Raw genomic sequence first — 18,015 nt, 5'->3', positions numbered from 1 at the left:
GTTTAAAAATTTTGATGGCCTGTTATTGAGTGTGTAAATCTGCTCTGTGTATTGAATCTTTTATTAATACATAATGCCCTTGTCTCTTATAACCGTTTTTGATTTAAAGTCCCTTTTATCTCATATTAGTGGGGTCACCCTTACACTCTTTTGGTTATTATTTGCATGGAAAAACCTTTTCCATCCTTTCACTTTCAACCTATTTGTGTCTTTGGATCTAAAGTAAATCTCTTATAGACAGCATATAGATTTTTTTTTTTTTTTTTGAGGAAGATTAGCCCTGAGCTAACATCTGCTGCCAATCCTCCTCTTTTACCTGAGGAAGATTGGCCCTGAGCAATGCATAGGTCCACGCCCAGGATCTGAACTGGTGAACCCCAGGCCACTGAAGTGGAGCACGCAAACTTAACCATTGCGCCACCAGGTGGGCCCCTAGATCTTTTTTTAAAATCCATTCTTCCAATCTCAGTCTTTGGATAGGAGAGTTTAATCCATTTACATTCAAGGTAACTATTGAGGAGACAATTACTTCTGTCATTTACAAATTTGTCTTCTATATGCCTTATAGCTTTTTTGTTCCTCATTTCCTGCATTCCTGTCTTCTTTTGTGTCTAGTTGATTTTTATAGTAAAACATTTACATCCCTTCCTCATTTCTTTTTGTGTACATTCTTTAGGTATTTTCTTTGTGATTACATTTAACATCCTAAAATTATAACACTAATTTGAATTTATACCAGCTTTACTTCAATAATAAACAGAAACTCTACTCCTTTAAAACCTCCATCCCCATCCCTTTCAGTTACCGATGTCACAGAATTACATCTTTACACATTGTGTGTCCAAAAACATAAAAAATTTTTACTGCATTAGTCCCTTACATCAGGCAGGAAAGAAAGTGGAGTTACACACCACTGTTACAATAATAATAGCTTTTATAATTACCCATGTGTTTATCTTTACTGAGATCTTTATTTATTCATAATGGCTTCATGTCTAGTGTCCTTTCATTTCACCTGCAGGACCCCTTGAGCATTTCTCAGGGCAGGACTAGTGGTCACAACTGCCTCAGCTTTTGTTTATGTGGGAATGTTTTAACTTTGCCCTCACTTTTGGAGGACAGTTTTGCTGGATATAGGATTCTTGGGTGATGGTGCTTTTCTTTTGGCACTTTGAACATACCAGCCCACTGCTTCTGGCCTCCAAAGTTCCTGATGAGAACTCTGCAGATAATCTTACTGAGGATTCCTTGGATATGATGAGTCACTTGTCTCTGACTGATTTCAAAATTCTATCTTTGTCTCTGTGGTAGTTTGATTCTAATACTGCTCCTCAGTGTGAGTCTCTTTGAGTTCATCCTACTTGGAGTTCACTGAGCTTCTGGATGTTTCTATTCATGTCATTCATCAAATTCGGGAAGTTTCTGGCCATTATTTCTCCAAATATTTTCTGTCCTTTCTTTAATTTTTTTCTTTCTGTTTCTCAGACTCAATAATTTCCATTGTCCTATCTTCAACTTTGCTGATTCTCTTTTCTGTCTGCTCAAATCTGTCTTTGAATCCCTCTAATGAATTTTTCACTTTAGTCACTGTATTTTTCAGCAAGATTATTTCCTTTTGGATTTTATTTAGGTTTTCTATCTGTTTATTGATGTTCCCATCTTGTTCATCCGTTGTTTTCTGGGCTCTGCCCGTGCCTTCCTTGAACCCTGTGAGATGGTTGTGTTAAAGTCTTTGTCTGGTAGATCCTCCATCAGGTCTTTCCTGAGACAGTTTCTTTTGGTTTATATTTTTTCCTTTGAATGGCCTGTACTTTCCTCCTTCCTTTGTATGCTTTGTGATTTTTTTGCTGAAAATTGAACATCTGAATTTAATAATGTGATAACTCTGGAAGTCACCTGCTTCCATTTCTACAGGGTTTGCTGTTTTTTGTTTTTGTTTTTCTGATTGTTGTGGTCTCTGTGCCAAGGATCAGCCTGAGATGTAAACTTAAGGTGTTCTCAGGTCTTTTCTGAGCCTGAACCTTCCTCTGGGCATACTCAGTGACTTTTTAATTTCCCTGGTATATGCAGCTGCTTTTGGATGTCCTAGTCCTCAATGTCTGGCTCCCAAAAGGAGAAAAAGGGAAAAACAAATGGGGGTGTGTGCCAGCCCTTTAAATCCTCTGGAAGTCACTTCAGTCAGAGAGGGAAGAGCTTGCAACAATAGGCAAGTGTAACCACAATGGCAGCCTCAACAGATTTAAAAAGAAAATATTATACAAAGTGTCTCCTCTGACTACAGTGGGATGATGTTAGAAGTCAATAACAGAAGGAAAACTGGTGAATTCACAAACTTTTGGAAATCAAACAACTCACTCTTAAACAACTAATAGATCAAAGAATAAGAAGAGAAATTAGAAAACACTCAGAGACTAATGAAAATGAAAACACAACATACCAAAACTTACATGACACAGTGAAAGCAGTGCTAAAGAGGATATTTATAGCTATAAATATACATTTAAAAAACAAGAAAGATCTCAAATCAACAATCTAACTTCACAACTTAAGGATTTAGAAAAAGAAAAACAAATTAAACCCAAAGCTGGCAGAAGGAAGGAAATAATAAAGATTAGAGCAGAGATAAATGAAATAAATAACAGAAAAAACAATAGGAAAAAATCAATGAAACCGAAAGTTGGTTCTTTGAAAAGATCAACAACATTGACAAACTTTTAGACAGATGGACTAACTAACACTCAAATTGCAAAAGTCAGAAATCAAAGTGGGGACATTACTACTGATCCTACACAAACAAAAAAGATTACAAGAGAGTATTATGAGCAATTGTATGCTAAAAAATTGGATAACCTAGACAAAACGGGCAAATCCCCAGAAGCATAAAACCTACAAAGACCAAACCATGAAGAAATAGAAATTGTGAATAGGCCTATGACTAGTAAGGAGACTGAACTATTAATAAAAAATCTCCTGGGGCCAGCCTGGTGGTGCAGCGGTTAGGTTTGCATGTTCTGCTTCTCAGCAGCCCAGGGTTCACTGGTTTGGATCCTGGGTGTGCACACAGCACCGCTTAGCAAACACCATGCTGTGGTAGGCGTCCCACATATAAAGTAGAGGAAGATGGGCATGGATGTTAGCTCAGGGCCAGTCTTCCTCAGGAAAAAAAAAAATCTAATGAAGAAAAGCCCTGGACTTGATGGCTCCTCTCGTGAATTCTACCAAACATTTAAAGAAGAACTAACATCAACACTTCTCAAACTTTCTAAAAAATTGAAGAGGAGGGAATACTCCCTAACTCATTCTATGAGGTCAGCATTATTCTAATACCAAAACCAGACAAAGACACTATAAGAAAAGAAAACTACAGACCACTATGCCTCATGAACAGTGATGCAAAAATCTTCAACAAAATATTAGCAAACAGAATTCAATGGAATATTAAAAATATTAAACACCATGACCAAGTGGCATTTATTCCTGGAATGCAAGGATGGTTCAACATATGAAAATCCATCAATGTAACACACCACATTAACAGAATGAAGGAAAAAAACCCACGCAACCATCTCAATTTGTGTAGAAAAATCTTTTGATAAAATTCAACACCTTTACATAATAAAAACACTCAGCAAACTAAGCAAACTAGGGATAGAAGGAAACTACCTCAACATAATAAAAGCCTTATATGAAAAATCCACACCAAACATCATACTCAATGGTGAGAGACTGAAAGCTTTTCCTCTAAGATTAGGAACAAAGCAAAGATACCAACTTTCACCACTTTTATTCAACATAGTATTGGAAGTCCCAGCAAGAACAATTAGGCAAGGAAAAGAAATAAAAGGCACCAAATTGGGAAGGAAGAAGTAAAACGATTTCTGTTTACAGATGATGTAATCTTGTATGTAGAAAACTCTAAAGAGACCACAAAAAGAAACTGTTAGAATATACGAATTCAGCAAAGCAGCAGGATACAAAGTCAACACACAAAAATTAGCTGCATTTCTGTACACCAACGCGGAACAACTCAACAAGGAAATTAGGAAAATAGTTTCATTTACAGTTACATCAGAAACAATAAAAGATTTAGGAATTACCTTTACAAGGAGATGAAAGACTTATTCACTGAAAACTACAAAACACTTCTGAGAGAAATTAAAGAAGATATAAATGGAAAGACATTTCATGTTGATGAGCTGGAAGGCTTAACATTAGATGCCCATACTACCCAAAGCGATTTACAGATTTAATGTATCAAAATCCCAACGACGACTTTTGTAGAAATAGAAAAACCCATTCTAAAATTCATAAGGAACCTCAGGAGACCCCGAATAGCATTAACAATCCTAAAAAAGAAGAAAACTGCTGGAGTAGCCACACTTCCTGATGTCAAAACTTACTACAAAGCTACAGTAATCAAAACAGTGTATACTGGCATAAAGACAAACATACAGACCAATGGAAGAGAACAGAGAGTCCAGAAATAAACCCTTGCATGGAGTCAAATGATTTTCAACAAGGTTGTCATGACCATTTAGTGGGGGGAAAAGACAGTCTTTTCAACAAATGGTGCTGGGAAACTGGATTTCTACATGCAAAAGAGTGAAGTTGGACCACAAAATTAACTCAAAATGGATTCATGATCTAAATGCAAGACCCAGATCTATAAAACTCTTACAAGAAAACACAGGGCAAAAGCTTCATGATATTGGATTTGGCTATGATTTCTTGGATATGACACCAAAAGCACAAGCAACTAAAGAAAAAATAGGCAAATTTGGCTTCATAAAGATTTTAAAAATTGTGCATCAAAGGACACTATCCACAGAGTCAAAATGTAACCTACAGAATAGGAGAAAATAGCTTCAAATCATTTATCTGGTAATGGATTAACATACAGAATATACAGAGAACTCCTAAAACTCAACAACAAAACACCAAACCACCTGATTCCAAAATGAGCAAAAGACTTGAATAGACATTTCTTCAAAGAAGATATACAAATGGCCAATAAGCACGTGAAAAGATGCTCAGCATCACTAATCATTAAGGAAAAGCAAATCAAAACTACAATGAGATACCAGCTCACACCCACGAGGATGGCTTCTATAAAAAAACCCAGAGGGGCCAGCCTGGTGGCAAGGTGGCTAAGTTTGCGTGCTCCGTTTCGGTAGTCTGGGGTTCGCGGGTTTGGATCCTGCGTGTGGACCTAGCACCGCTAGCTGGGCCATGCTGTGGCAGCATCTCATGTGAAATAGAGGAAGGCTGGCACAGATGTTTGCTCAGCAACAATCTTCCTCAAGCAAAAAGAGGAGGATTAGCAACAGATGTCAGCTCAGGGCCAATTTTCCTCACCAAAAAAAAAACCAACCCCCGGGAAATAACAAGTGTGGGAAAGGGTGTGGAGAAATTGGAAACGTTGTGCACTGTTGCTGGGAATGTAAGATGGTGCAGCCACTGTGGAAAACAGCATGACAGTTTCTGAAAAAATTAAAATTAGAATTACCGTACAATCCGGCAATTCTACTTCTAGGTATATACTCAAAAGAACTGAAAGCAAGTTTTCAAAGAGAATTTTGTACACCCATCTTCACTGTAGCATTACTCACAACTGCTAAAATGTGGAAGCAACCCAAGTATCCACCAACCGATGAATGGATAAACGAGATGTGTGTACGCATACAATGAAATATTATCCAGCCTTAAAAAGGAAGGGGATTCTGACACCTGCTACAACATGTATGAACCTTGTAGATATTATGCAAAGGGAAATAAGCCAGCCACAAAAAGACAAATACTACTTGATTTCAATCATATGAGATACTTACAATGTCTTAGAAATCACAGAGACAGAAGCTAGAATGACGGTTGCCAAAGACTGGGGGAGAAGAGAATGGGGGTTAATGGTCAATAGCTAGAGAATTTCAGTTCTGCAAGATGAAAAGAATTCTGGGGATGGGGGGGAGGGCTGCAGAACGACGTGCATGTAGTTAACACCACTGAACTGTCCACTTAAAAATGGTTGAGATGGTAAATTTTACACGTGTATTTTACTACAATTTTTAAAGACAGGCGGGGAAAAGCTCTTATAAATGAATAAAAAGTGAGCATCCATTAGGAACGTGGGGAAATACTACCCAGGCAGTCACAACCACACTATGAATGGTCAGCGGAAAAAAATGTTGTCCTGCATAAAACCAAGGACTGACAGACACACCAACAGCCACCGTTCCTTGTATATGAAACTGGGAAACAAGAGAAAAGACAGGGCTGCTGCCCGCTCTGCAGGACACAGGGTCTGCCTCCACTTTCGGGCGGGCGTCTGACACAGCCTCGAAAGCCTTAACACTTCGCAGAACTCTTGACCCAGACTCTGCTCTCCCTGGAGCAGGGCCCCTCCCAGTGGGATCCCCACCCTCCGCCGGCTCCTGCTGTGAGGCTGGCCACTACTGTGGCGTGGAGAATGTTGGTTTAGAGTATGGCCCAAGCCCCGGGGAGCCCTGCTTCTTTGCAGGTGTGCCCCACACCGGGTTTTGCTTTGTATAAATGTGAGAAAAAAGCCACAGGAGGGACCGACTCACTAAGATGTGGGGCTGTGTTTAAAAGGAAACAATCAAGCTATTTGTATTCTTCTTAAAATCACAAGAGCGAGGTTTTTCCAGCATTATAAAGCATTTTGTGGCTGCAAACATGGTTTGCCTACACTCTGTGTACCTGGAGACCCCAGCAGCCTGGCAGGGAACAACGGAGATGGTGTTAAGCTGACCTCTTTCTACAGAGGAGAAAACCGGGCTCGAGACAAGGGAGCGCTCAACCCACACCTGCCCTTTGCTGAGGCCCCAGAAGAGCCTGCAGCCCCAGCTCCTTGTCCCGGGCACTGGCCATTACACAGGGTCTCCAGTGGTCCCGGCCCATCCCTGGGAGCTGTGTCTGAAGGCCTCCCTGCTCCCATGGCTCCCGAGGACACTGAGGGACCTCAGGTGGGCCCTCCACGGCAGGGCTGCCCTCGCCGCCTGCAATGCAGGGTCCCCGCTGGGCGTGGACATGGCTGCCCGGTGCTGGGGCCGCTCCATCCAACCAGATGGCCCGGTGGCACGAGTGTGACTGCCCCTTGGACACTGCCTTTCCTGTGGTTTGATGCAGGTGTACCCAACATCTGCCCCGACCTGCTGCGGTCTTCATAGCCTCCCAGGTCACTTTCATCAGTATAGGGTGGCAGCTTCCCAGCGGCCAGAGTGGCCCTGTGGCCCATAGAGACCCTTGTTCCACTGAGGGGACACAGCTGGGTCCCTGTGCCCACCTGGGTGTGCACCCTGGTGCCCAGCCCCTCCAGTCTGGCCAGGGAGACTCAGTGTCACCTATGCCCCAGGGCCCAGACCCACTTCCGGCCCCACTCTCCTTCCTTGGAATGAAGGCAGGCAGGCAGGAAACTCCCCTCCTCGGAGCCCCAAGTGCCTGGCCCGCCTCCTGGCCAAGGCAGGAATAAACCCCAAACACTGTTTTTGTTGCTGAACAAATGTAAGATGGCCCCCAGGCCAGCACTCCTTCATCGGAAGAAAAAAAACCCAGGAAAATCTGTGGATCTCAAGCCTCCTTTCTGGGCATCCATGTAAAAGTGAGAACCTTTCCTTGGGGACTGTGGGGGAGACAGGGGGTGGGGTGCAGGAGCCGGTGGTTTCCTGCCCGGGTGCAAGGGGCGATCCTCCAGGTGGGCACCGGGTGGCACGGCAGCCCCTGAGGCCCCATGCCCTGCTGTGTTTGTGTGTGTGTCTGGTGCCGGCAAAGATCTCTCCCTAGCTGACACTCCCCACACCCCTGAGGGTGCTGGTTCCCCAGGGCTCTGCTACTGCCCCGTGAGGAGTCCTGGGCCGGTGTTGGGGGCCCAGCAGGGAAGCGACCGCAGGCAAGACCAGCCTGGGCGCCCCCTCACTCCCTGCGCCCCCTGCTTGGTCTCTCCCGATTGACTGGGGAGAGGATGCCCAGGCGGCTGCCTCCAGCCTCAGAGGAGTGGGGGGCAGGCTGGGCTCTTGCTGATTCCTGGGGTAGGGTTGGGGTTGGGGTGTGACTGTGCTCTCCCCGCTCCCTGCCCTGTTGCTGGAAGAGCCCGGGTAGCCCTCAGGAACTCACTCTAGCCACCCTCTCCCTCTGGAGCCCAGGGGAAGGGACCAGCACCACTCGAGGCCCTGTGCCCAGTGCCAAGTCAAAGGGGGGGCCTTGCCATGGGGGCGACTTAGTTTCCTCAACCCTTTGAAGATGTCCTCCAGGCCGGAGTGAAAACCAAACCCTCCATGAACACCACGGGTCTGACTGCAGATGCTGTGCCCGGGGGTGCTGGTGACCTGAGAGGTGTCCCAGCAGAGGGCTGGAGAGCTGCGGAGTCTCAGCACTGGGCCGGGAAGAGAGGAAGTCCCCCTACCCTCCCCCGTCGACCCCAGAAGAGGCTAAGGGGGACAGCCAGACTGCACCCCGCACAAGTAACTCGGCCCTGGGCCCAACACACAAGGCACCGAAGGTGCCGACATCAGAGCTCTGAGCCAGGCCCAAGTGGTTGAAGTGGGGCCACTAAGGCGGGTGTGGTCCCCAGGGCTGGGGTGGGGTGGGGGACATTCCTTATCGTAAGGGAGAGCCCTGCCAGGTCTCCCGCATTCCTGTCCCGTCCTCTGTTCCGTTCCCTGCTCACTCACTCCTATCCTGCCCCCTGGTTCCTGTCCTGTCCCCCACTCCTATCCTGCTCCTGTCTCCTAGTCCTGTCCCCCATTCCTGGTCCTGTCCTCCACTCCAGTCCTGTCCCAGCTCCTGTCCTGTCACCCCCTCCTGGTCTGTCCTCCACTCCAGTCTTGTCCCCCCGACGCCCCCCCCCCCCGTCCTGTCCCCAATTCCTGGTCCTGTCCCCAGCTCCTGTCCTGTCCCCTGTTTCTGTCCTGTCTCCCGGCTCCAGTCCTGTCCTGTCCCCCGATCCTGTCCCGTCTCCCACTCCTGTCCCGTCCGCGGAGTTGCCTAGCGGCTCCAGCGGGTGCCCGGGCTCCGGACGGGCCCGGGAGGGGCGCTCACCTGACCGAGTGCGCGGGCGCCCTGGCTGGACGCGTCCCGAGGAGGCTCCGTCCGACCGCCAGACGCGGCGCCGAGCGGCAGGAGGGAGGGGACCGCGGGCGGGGCCGCCGCTTTATACCCGCCTCCCCCGCCCCCACCCCGACGCCGCGGCCGCCGGGAGGCGCTGCGGCCCCGCGGATGGGCCGGAGGGGGCGGCGAGCGGGGAGGGGATGCGGGGGAGGGGGGACGAGGGGGACCCGAGGGGCCACGGGGGAGCGGGGAGTTCGGGAAGCATGGAGGGCATGGGGGGGACGAGGGGGACCCGAGGGGCCACGGAGGGGGCGGGGAGTGCGGGGAGCAGGGAGGGGATGAGGGGGACGAGGGGCGGGCGGCCGAGAGGGAGTGGGGCGGGAAGGGCGTCGGCGGGATGGGCCGCTGCCAGCTCTCAGAGATCCAGTCTAGGGCGAAGTCAGCACCCCTTGCCCCCCGCCGGAACCCCGCCCCCTCCAGCGCCCCAGCCTCGCGGGGGCCCCCGCCGCCCCTCTCCCCCCGCGGGCCGCGTCTGCTGGAGGGTCCTGGTCCCCCACACAAGGCCGACTAGGCCCGCGACTCGCCCCGCAGGAGCTGCCACCCAGTCTCCGGGTCCCGCCTGGCTCAGCGGCCCGGCCTTTCTCCTCGTCCCGGCCCCGCGGGTCAGAACGTGCGTGGTCCCTGAGGGCGCGTCTGAGATGAAGGGCCGGCGGGGATGGGCCAGGGCAGCTGGACTCTGGAGGGTGCTCTGGGGAGACGGAGGGCGGGGGGGGGGGGGCGGGGGGGGGCGGGGGGGTGCTGGCTGGGCCGCCCCTTCGCCAAAGAATCCCATAGCGGTGCTTGGCATGGGCCCGGGACCACTGTGATGTCCCTGCCTGAGTCTGGAAGAGGGGGAGGGGCTCCCTGGCAGGGCTGTGGTCGAGATCCCACTCCCCACCCCGAGCGGCAGCCCCTCCAGGACCAGTGCTCCTCCTTGAGGTGGTGTGCAGGCTAGGCTGTGGGCAGGTCTGGGCTCTGGAACAGGCTGCATCACCCATATCCTTGAAGGGGGTCACGCAGCAAGAGACGGTGGCCTCAGATGAGCAGCGTTGCAAATCTCTGATTTAGTCCCCTCCCCCACAGAGGAGAGAGACCCGAGAGCCTCTTGGTGACCTGTGCGTGCCCCAGGAGGCCACCCTCCAGTCTTCATGGCCTTTCTCTCTGCACCTGTGGTGGCCTGGCCACCACTTCCCACCTCTTTCCACCTGCACCGTGGTTCTGGTGTGCCCACCCTGTCTCCTGCCTGATGGTGAAGTGGCTGAGGGCAAGGGTCTTTGTGTTCTCAGGAGCCTGCTGTAGTGACAGTGGAGGGGGAACAACTTCCCAGTGTGAGGAGGGACATCCAGCCCCAGCTCTGCCAGCCAAAGGGCCTGCAAGTTGTGCCCCAGCCCCGGCACACCCTCCCTCCTGCCCCAGCTCCCAGGGCCGCCTCAGGCTGGATGCTGGTCACTGCCCACTCGGCCCTTCGCTGCTCATGAGCATATGTGTGTCTGTGTATGTGTGTCAGTGTATGCGGAGTGTATGAGTATGCTTGTGTACACCTGTGAGCAAATGTGTATGTGTGTCTGTGCACCTGTGAGCGAGCCAGTGTATGTGTGTCTCTGTATAAGTATGCATAAGTGTGGCAGCCGTGTGGTGGCTGTGGACAGAAGCCCACAGCTTCTGGGCGTGCTGTGCCCCCAGATCCACCTGCACTCCCAGTGGCAGCACCTCCCACAGGGGCTGCTCCCAGGGGTGTGAACAGAGGCCCATTTCTCCCAGACCCAAATCCTTTCCGGGCTTACTTTGGCTCCAGGTGTCCCCGTCAGCCTGGCCAGGAGCTCCTCCCACTGAGCCTCCTCCCCCAGCGCTCCCTCACAGGGGCCTTGCTTGTAGTCTGAGGGCGCCCTCTCGTCTTCAGCCCCCTCCCCTGTCCCTCACAGCCATTGCCCCAGTAAAGGTCTAGTCAGGTCTAGCCTCAGCCCCTCCTTCTTAGAGGACCCCAGTGAACACAGAGAGTGCAAGAGGGCATCTATGCTGCCTCGCCCAGCACTGGCAGGTAAAGGGGACGCCATCCTAGTTGGCGTGTGGGGTCCAGGTAGTTCTTGGCAGGAGGTGGAAGCCCAATTGCTAGATTTCACCCTGGTGACCTAGGAAATGTCCCGGTGCAAGGGAGCAGGTGCGACAACTCGGGTGTTTGAAGGGGTGGGTGGGTGGGTCACTGCTGAGTTGCGCTGATGGCCCTGCAGAGGGATAATGGGAGACCAGGGCAGTTAGCCAGCAGTGAAAGGCTCAGTGTGAGAACCGGAGGCCTCTTTGGCCTGAAAAGAAATCCGTCTCCTGCAGGGAAGAGCTGATCTGTCTGGGCAGCAGCTGAAGATGATAGTGAGGACTTCCTGGCTCCGGACATGCTTGAGGGGTCGGCCAGCGCTGGTCTGTGAAGGTCAGGACCCAAGCCGGGAAAACCTGAGCCCCTGAAATATGAGCTGGAACATCTGGGTGGAAGCCCTGCGGATGCGGCTCTGCAGACTCCTGACCCTTCGGAGCTGGTAGAAGGGCCCACCTTCCCTCGTAAGAGCCAGCACTTCCTTTGTGCTGGAAGATGCTGCAGGGGCCTCCCCGCAACAAGGTGGCCTGCATTGGGGGCCACCCGTCTGTCTCCTCGCTGCCAGGCCAATGACTGGGGGGGAAAGAGGTTCTACACCAAGAGCTGCAGGAGCTGCTGGCTCCATCTGCAAGAGGCAGGGAGGCCCTTGGGCTGGGCTTTGAGGGTCCTGGGCCCAGGAACCAGAAGTGAGGATGGATAAGCAGAATTATTGACTTTGGGGAACTTTCTCAGAACATAGGATTTCATCCCCTGGCAAGGTCTTCAGGTCACGGGGCAAACTCAGTTCTGGGATGGCTCAGAGAAGCCTGGAGAGAGTGATGGCCCATGTTGAGCAAAATAGAAATGCCCAAGCTGTCTTGGTAGATGGCAAAGGAAGGAACGAATAGGCCGAGGGCAGGGGATCCAGTAAGAAGTCATGATCCCACTTGAGCCAGTTTTTTCCTCTGGAACCATTGACTGCAGAGGTGGCTGAAGGGCCAGGAGGAAGAGCAAGGCCACATCTTGGCAAGTGTATGCTGTAGGACCCCCCAGTCCTACATTTACTTGGATGACTGAACACTGGGGAGGGGGACAACTGGACACAAGGTCTGTGTGGACACTGACCCCTGAAGACCCAGTGTCACTATGGCCTCCCTGTGGAGGAGAGTTTATGGGCTCAGGTAACATAAGGACTCTTGGCTCCCCTGGTCAACAGACTACCCGGGGGTCACTTCCTAGTCCCCAACTGTGTAGCTGTAGCTCACATACTTGCCTGTTGGGTTCCTGGCCTGTGGCCACCGACCTCCTAGTGGGGAAGCCCCGGGGAAGCCCTGGACTTTGCCCCTCCATGGCCTAGACAGCAAACCACAAACAGTGTGGCCTCCCTGGAGGCCCAGGTCCAGAGGGTGCAGGTGTGGCTGGCCGTCCATCTCCTTGACGCCAAGGGCTGGTGTGGGCCTTACAGGGACCGATGGATCCTGGAGAGTGACCGTAGGCCACTGAGGCTTAACCAAGTGACAGCCCAGCTGCATCGGCTGTGCCAAAGTGTCTGAGTCACAGCAGATTAAAGGTCCTCAATCTGCCATCACATTCTTTTCCATCCCAATTGGAAAAGAGGATCAGAAATAGTTTGTGTTCGCATGGCAGGGATGCTGGTACTCAGTGACGCTCACTTACACTTTGGTTTCAGGGCTGTGTTAAGCTCCCCTCTGTCCTAAGATAGTATGAGGAGACTGGGCCCCTGGACAACTGCGGGACGTGACACAGATCCCTTCCAATGACGACATCATGCTGACTGGGCAGGACGCAGGAGAGGAGGCTGGTGGGCTGGAGGCCTTCAGACACGTGCACTGCAGAGGGTGGGAGATGAGCCCTGAGTGAGGTCAGAGACCCGCACTCCAGGGAGGTTTTGAGGTGCCCAGCGTCCAGGGTCCTGCCAGAACGTCCCCCTACAGTAAAAGACAATTGCTGCATCTCGCACCCTGTGCTCTGCAGGAGGGAGCTCCGGCCCGGTGGCTCTGGGTTCCGAAGGCAACATGTTCCACTCTTAGGAATATTGCTGTGACCCACATCTCAGGGGACACGGGGGAGCCAGCTTTGAGGGGGCCAGGAGCAGGAATGTCTGTGCAGCAGGCCCAGGCTGGGTGCACGTGGCCTTGCCACTTGGCCACGGTGGCAGAGGTGTCAGTGTGGGAAAGACGCCCTGTGGAGGTTATGGTGAGGCCTGGGGTCTGGAGTGAGGCTGGGCACCTGCAGAGAACAGACATCTTTAGACTAAGGCTGCCTGCCTCCTGGGCAAGGGGAGCAGCCTGGTCACATGGCTCTGTACTCCAGGGACGCCAGGCTCTGGCTGCAGGTTGGACCGGTGATGGGAGGCTGGGCACTGCTTTGCAGCCTTGCTGGGACCCTGCTGTTCCTGCCTGCTTCCTGGGGGAGGGTCCTGCTGCAGCCCGTCAGCGCATGGTGCCACCTCTCCAGGTGGCAATCATAGCATCAGTCATGCAACAGCTTCGCCTCTCCCAGGGAGCGTGCGCACCCCAGACGTGGCACGTGCAGCTCATGAGCTGCCCCCTGCCCTCAGCTGTCTAGAAGACAGGCCAGAGAGCTAGAGTGACCTTCCTGAGATGGCAGAGCCTGCTCAGTCCCCAGGGCGGGACCCGCCTCATGTGCTTTTGCAGGACAATGCCCAGCATGGAGCAGGCACCAGGCAGGCATGAGGTGGGCACGGGCAGCCTTGGCAGGGCTGCTCAAGCGCTGAATCCTGGAGCCTCTGAAATGCAGGCTTGTCAGGGCCCCATGATTCCGTGGAGATTCACGAGGAGCCCGAGACCCTGAGAATTGCCCTCTGGGTCCAGGCAGCCCTCGGCTGTGGGGTGACTGTCGGGGTCTGTGAGGTATGCAGTAAAACCAGATGCCTCACGTTTCCATGGAAACCGACAGGGCCTCCCAGCTGCGGCTTTATTGAGACAGCTCAGGAGGGACCAAGCTCTGGCCTCTACTGTCTTTTGGGCCCGGGGAGCCTTATTTTCCCTGACGTGCCCGGAGGTGGGCTCGATCCGATTCTAGAATTGCAGGTGGGCTCTGTCAGCGCCCCCCATCACGCCCCTCTTAGGAGGATAGAGGTGGCTGATTGCTCATCCCTCTGTCCCCAGTTTGGACCGTTTCCAGTTCCCAGCGAGGGAACTGATGCCAAGGTCACACGCCTGTGCCTTTTTGCTGCTTTCGGTCCTGTTTGTGGGGAGATGGCCTGCAGATGAGCAAAGCGGTGACACTGTGCTGCTTGAAGACTCAGCAAGAACTGAAGAAAGATGTGTGTGAACCATCAGCAAAGGGATGTTCTATATTTGGGCGCACGCTGGCCCCACCAGAGGAGAGTTAAGAAATGCCGTTTCATCTCTGCCCACACGTTCTCAGGCCAGGGGAGGCCTTAAGTGGTTCCATGTGGACAAGCCCTCGGTGGCTTTCTCATGCTCGGTACATCTTGTGGGCCCATTCTGGCTGGCGGGGCGTTGCTCTTGAAGGCCTTAGAATCATGTTTAGGAAGACGCGAGAAGATGACTCTGTACTCACACTTTCCTTTGCTCACTCATGGGGTTGACAGGGTAATGTTCTCCTCCCCACCCTAATGGTTCTTGATTTTCTCCAGGGACAACTCATAAAAACATTAACGCATTCCAAAACCCCCCATTAACGGGCAGTGGGCAGGAGTCAGCGTGCTGCAGTATGTGTTCCAAGTTGGTGGTAGAAGAAGCGGGCTTTTATTTTTTAAGCCAAAGCCGCGTTCCTGGTTTCAGTAGTCTCACTGGGTCTCGGGCAGTGGAGCGCTTGCGTTTGGTCTTCTAGTTTTATGACAGCACTAGTGCACTGTGAGAACTCGGCACGGACGATTGCTCACATCTCCCGTGGGAGCCAGGACAGCGGCCAGGCACCTGTGGAGGGGCCCACGTGGGGCGAGGGCCCAGGTGGCAGGAAGGTCGAGGGACACGTGCTGGTGGGTGAGAGCTGCATCCTCGGTGGAAAGGGGCCGTGAGCACCCAGGGGACTCAGCCCAGCCACGGCGATGCTCCTGAGGGGTCTTTACTTCCCCTGTATGTCTGGCCTTGGGCGTATGGTCATTTCTTGGAAAGTGAAGCCAGCTCGAGGGTAGCAGCACCCAACATGGTGCCCACAGGTGTCCCCTCACACACCCGATCTGACTGGATCTTGCATCACAAGAGTCTCATGGACAAGAGACAGAGGCTCACAGGAAGGACAGGCCCCATGGTGGTCTTTCTCCTCCACCGCCCCTGAGTATATCTAAACTACACGAAATTAGTTTACAAATGTTTCAAAATATTTACGCCTCATTAAACCTCCTCTCGAGCAGCTGTGCTGTACTGAATTGAAAGGGTCACCAGAATGTCATGCAACTCAGGTCTCTGCTGGCACAGGAAGGCCACACCGACAAATACCCCAGGGCGGCCTGGCCTGCTGGGCTGAGAATGCCGGGTCATCTCACCACAGGGCTTCTCTCGAGGGTCTGCCCCAGGAGGCGGGGTCACCAAATCCCCAAAGTCTGAGCAAAACCTTGCCTGTGTGCATTTTCCTGGGACGAGAGCCCACAAGTTTCATTGGATTCTCAAAGGTATGCATAATTCCAAAGGCAATGCATATTTTTTAAAAGTTGGAACACAACAAAATACACGAAAATTATATTGAACAAAATTTAATCTTCCTGCAATGACTTAGGAGGTCCGGAATCATCATCATCATCAATGCCAGGACCACCACCATGACCACCATCACCCCTACCACTGCTGTCACACCATCTTCGTCACCGTCACCCCCTGAGTCAGTTATCTATTGCTCCATAACAAACCATCCCAACAATTAATGGCTTAAAACAACAACCATTTTATTTGCTCTTGTGTTTGGTGGGTTGATACTTTGGCTGGGCTCAGCTGGATAACTCAGCTGGACAGCTCAGCTGGACGGTGCTTGTTTCACCCTAGCTCGTTCATGAGCTGGCAGTCACTGAAGGCTTGGAGGGTGTTGGGTGATCTAGGGTGACGTTACTTATGGGTCTTATAAGGCCAGCTGTTGGCCAGGGTCTTGGTTCTCCTCACTATGGCCTCTCTAGAAGGGTAACTCAGACCTGTTGATGATGATGATGACTCTGGACCTCCAATCACCTCTCTCCATATTTCAGGCCACCTTGACCCCCATCCCATAAATATCCCTGCATCCCCATTTTCAGGGAGGCAGATTTGAGACTTGGTCTCCCACTTCCTTTCTTGGCTGCCTTGTGATTAAACCTTCTCTCTGCTGCAATCTCATGGTCTCGGTGTTTGGCTTTCTGCACAGTGGGAAAATGAACCTGGTTGGGTAATATCCTTAGCACTGAGAGACTGGCAAGGCTATGCTTAGCTTTTTTTAAAAAACAGATTTATTGAGGTATATTTTTCATAACAGAAAATTCATCCCATTTAGGTGTACAAGTCAATAGTTTTTGGTAAATGTGTCACATGGTGTAAGGATCACCATAAATCAGTTTTAGAACCTTTTAATCACCCCAGCAAGACCCGTCATGCTCATTGACAGTTAACCCCTCTCCACCCCCAGGCCTGGGAAACCACTAGTCTACTTTCTGTCTCTACATTTGCCTTTTCCGGATGTTTCATGTAAACACAATTGTGCGATATTCTTGTGATCTCTTGCGTCTGGCTTGTTTCATTCAGTATAACGTTTTTGGGGTTCATTCCTGTTGCATCATGTGTCAGTGGTTCATTCTTACCGAGGTGCAGTAGGTTTTCTTGAATGAACACTCTTCAGATTGTTGTAATCCTTTGGTTAACCTCCAGAACTCTGAAAAAGTCCATTTTGATAATTTTGCCAATAATTCCATTGCTTTTAAGAAGGAATGGATTGAGAGAGGTCCTTGTGCCACCGTTCCAGAAGTCCTACCTTATAAGTTACTTTTATATATCCATCCTGTGCCTTGCTAAACTCACTTACTGGTTCTCACAGCTTTTTTTTTGGTAGATTCTGTAGTCTTTTCTAAGTACACAGTGGTATCATCTGTGAATAGACAGTTTTGTTTCTTCCTTTCAATCTAGATTCCTTTTATTTCTTTTTCTCTCTCTTTTTTTTTTTTTTTTTTTTAGGAAGATTAGCCCTGAGCTAACATCTGCCACTAATCCTCCTCTTTTTGCTGAGGAAGACTGGCCCTGAGCTAACATCCATGCCCATCTTCCTCTATTTCATGTGGGATGCCTGCCACAGCATGGCCTGCCAAGCGGTGTGTAGGTCTGCACCCAGGATCCGAACCGGCAAACCCTAGGCTGCCAAAGCGGAACGTGCTAGCTTAACCGCTGTGCCACCGGCCCAGCCCCTTTTTCTCGCTTTTATGCGCTGGTTAAACCTCCAGAACATTGTTAAAAGCAGCAGTGACAGTGGACACCCTTACTGTGTTCCTGGGTTTACAGAAAAAAACCTCTGTTTTTCATCTGAAGTATGAGGTTAGCTATGGGGTATTTTTGGTTGTTGTTGATTATGATGTTGTTTATCAGGTTAAGAAAGTTACTTTCAATTCCTAGTTTTCTTACAGTCCTTTCACAAGCAGGTGTTGTATTTTGTCAAATATATTTTCTGCATTTATTAAGATCAAATGGTTCATCATCTTCATTCTGTTAATATGGTGAATTATAGCGTTTGATTTTTAAAAGTCTTAAACCAAAATTGCATTTTATTGATAAACCCTCTTGGTCATAGTGTGTTGTCTTTTTGATAGGTTCAATTTACTAATGTTTGGTTAAGGATTTTTGTGTCTATATTCACGAGGAATGTTGGTCTGTTTTTCTTTGATGTCTTTG

At 50.5% G+C, this 18,015-nt stretch overlaps 1 protein-coding gene across 7 annotated transcripts in view; it reads right to left on the bottom strand.

Moving 5' to 3' along the window:
* Positions 1-9,213, bottom strand: part of COL6A2 (collagen type VI alpha 2 chain) — a 33,471-nt gene extending 24,258 nt beyond the window's left edge. For 4 of the 7 annotated variants that reach the window (XR_011433049.1, XR_011433050.1, XM_070252639.1 and 1 more), the window contains exon 1: positions 9,052-9,212. The gene's annotated coding sequence lies outside the window, so the exon portion shown is untranslated. Of the gene's footprint in view, positions 1-9,051 lie in introns of all 7 variants that reach the window. The other 3 variants (XM_070252640.1, XM_023630336.2, XM_023630335.2) reach the window with 2 other exon arrangements.
* Positions 9,214-18,015: the final 8,802 nt, after the last annotated feature.

The sequence above is a fragment of the Equus caballus genome, chromosome 26 (genome assembly GCF_041296265.1).
Source record: "Equus caballus isolate H_3958 breed thoroughbred chromosome 26, TB-T2T, whole genome shotgun sequence".
In the NCBI taxonomy this organism is placed as follows: domain Eukaryota; kingdom Metazoa; phylum Chordata; class Mammalia; order Perissodactyla; family Equidae; genus Equus; species Equus caballus.
The sequence above is the reverse complement of the archived record's forward strand: the minus strand, read 5'-3'. Positions and strand labels throughout refer to the sequence as shown.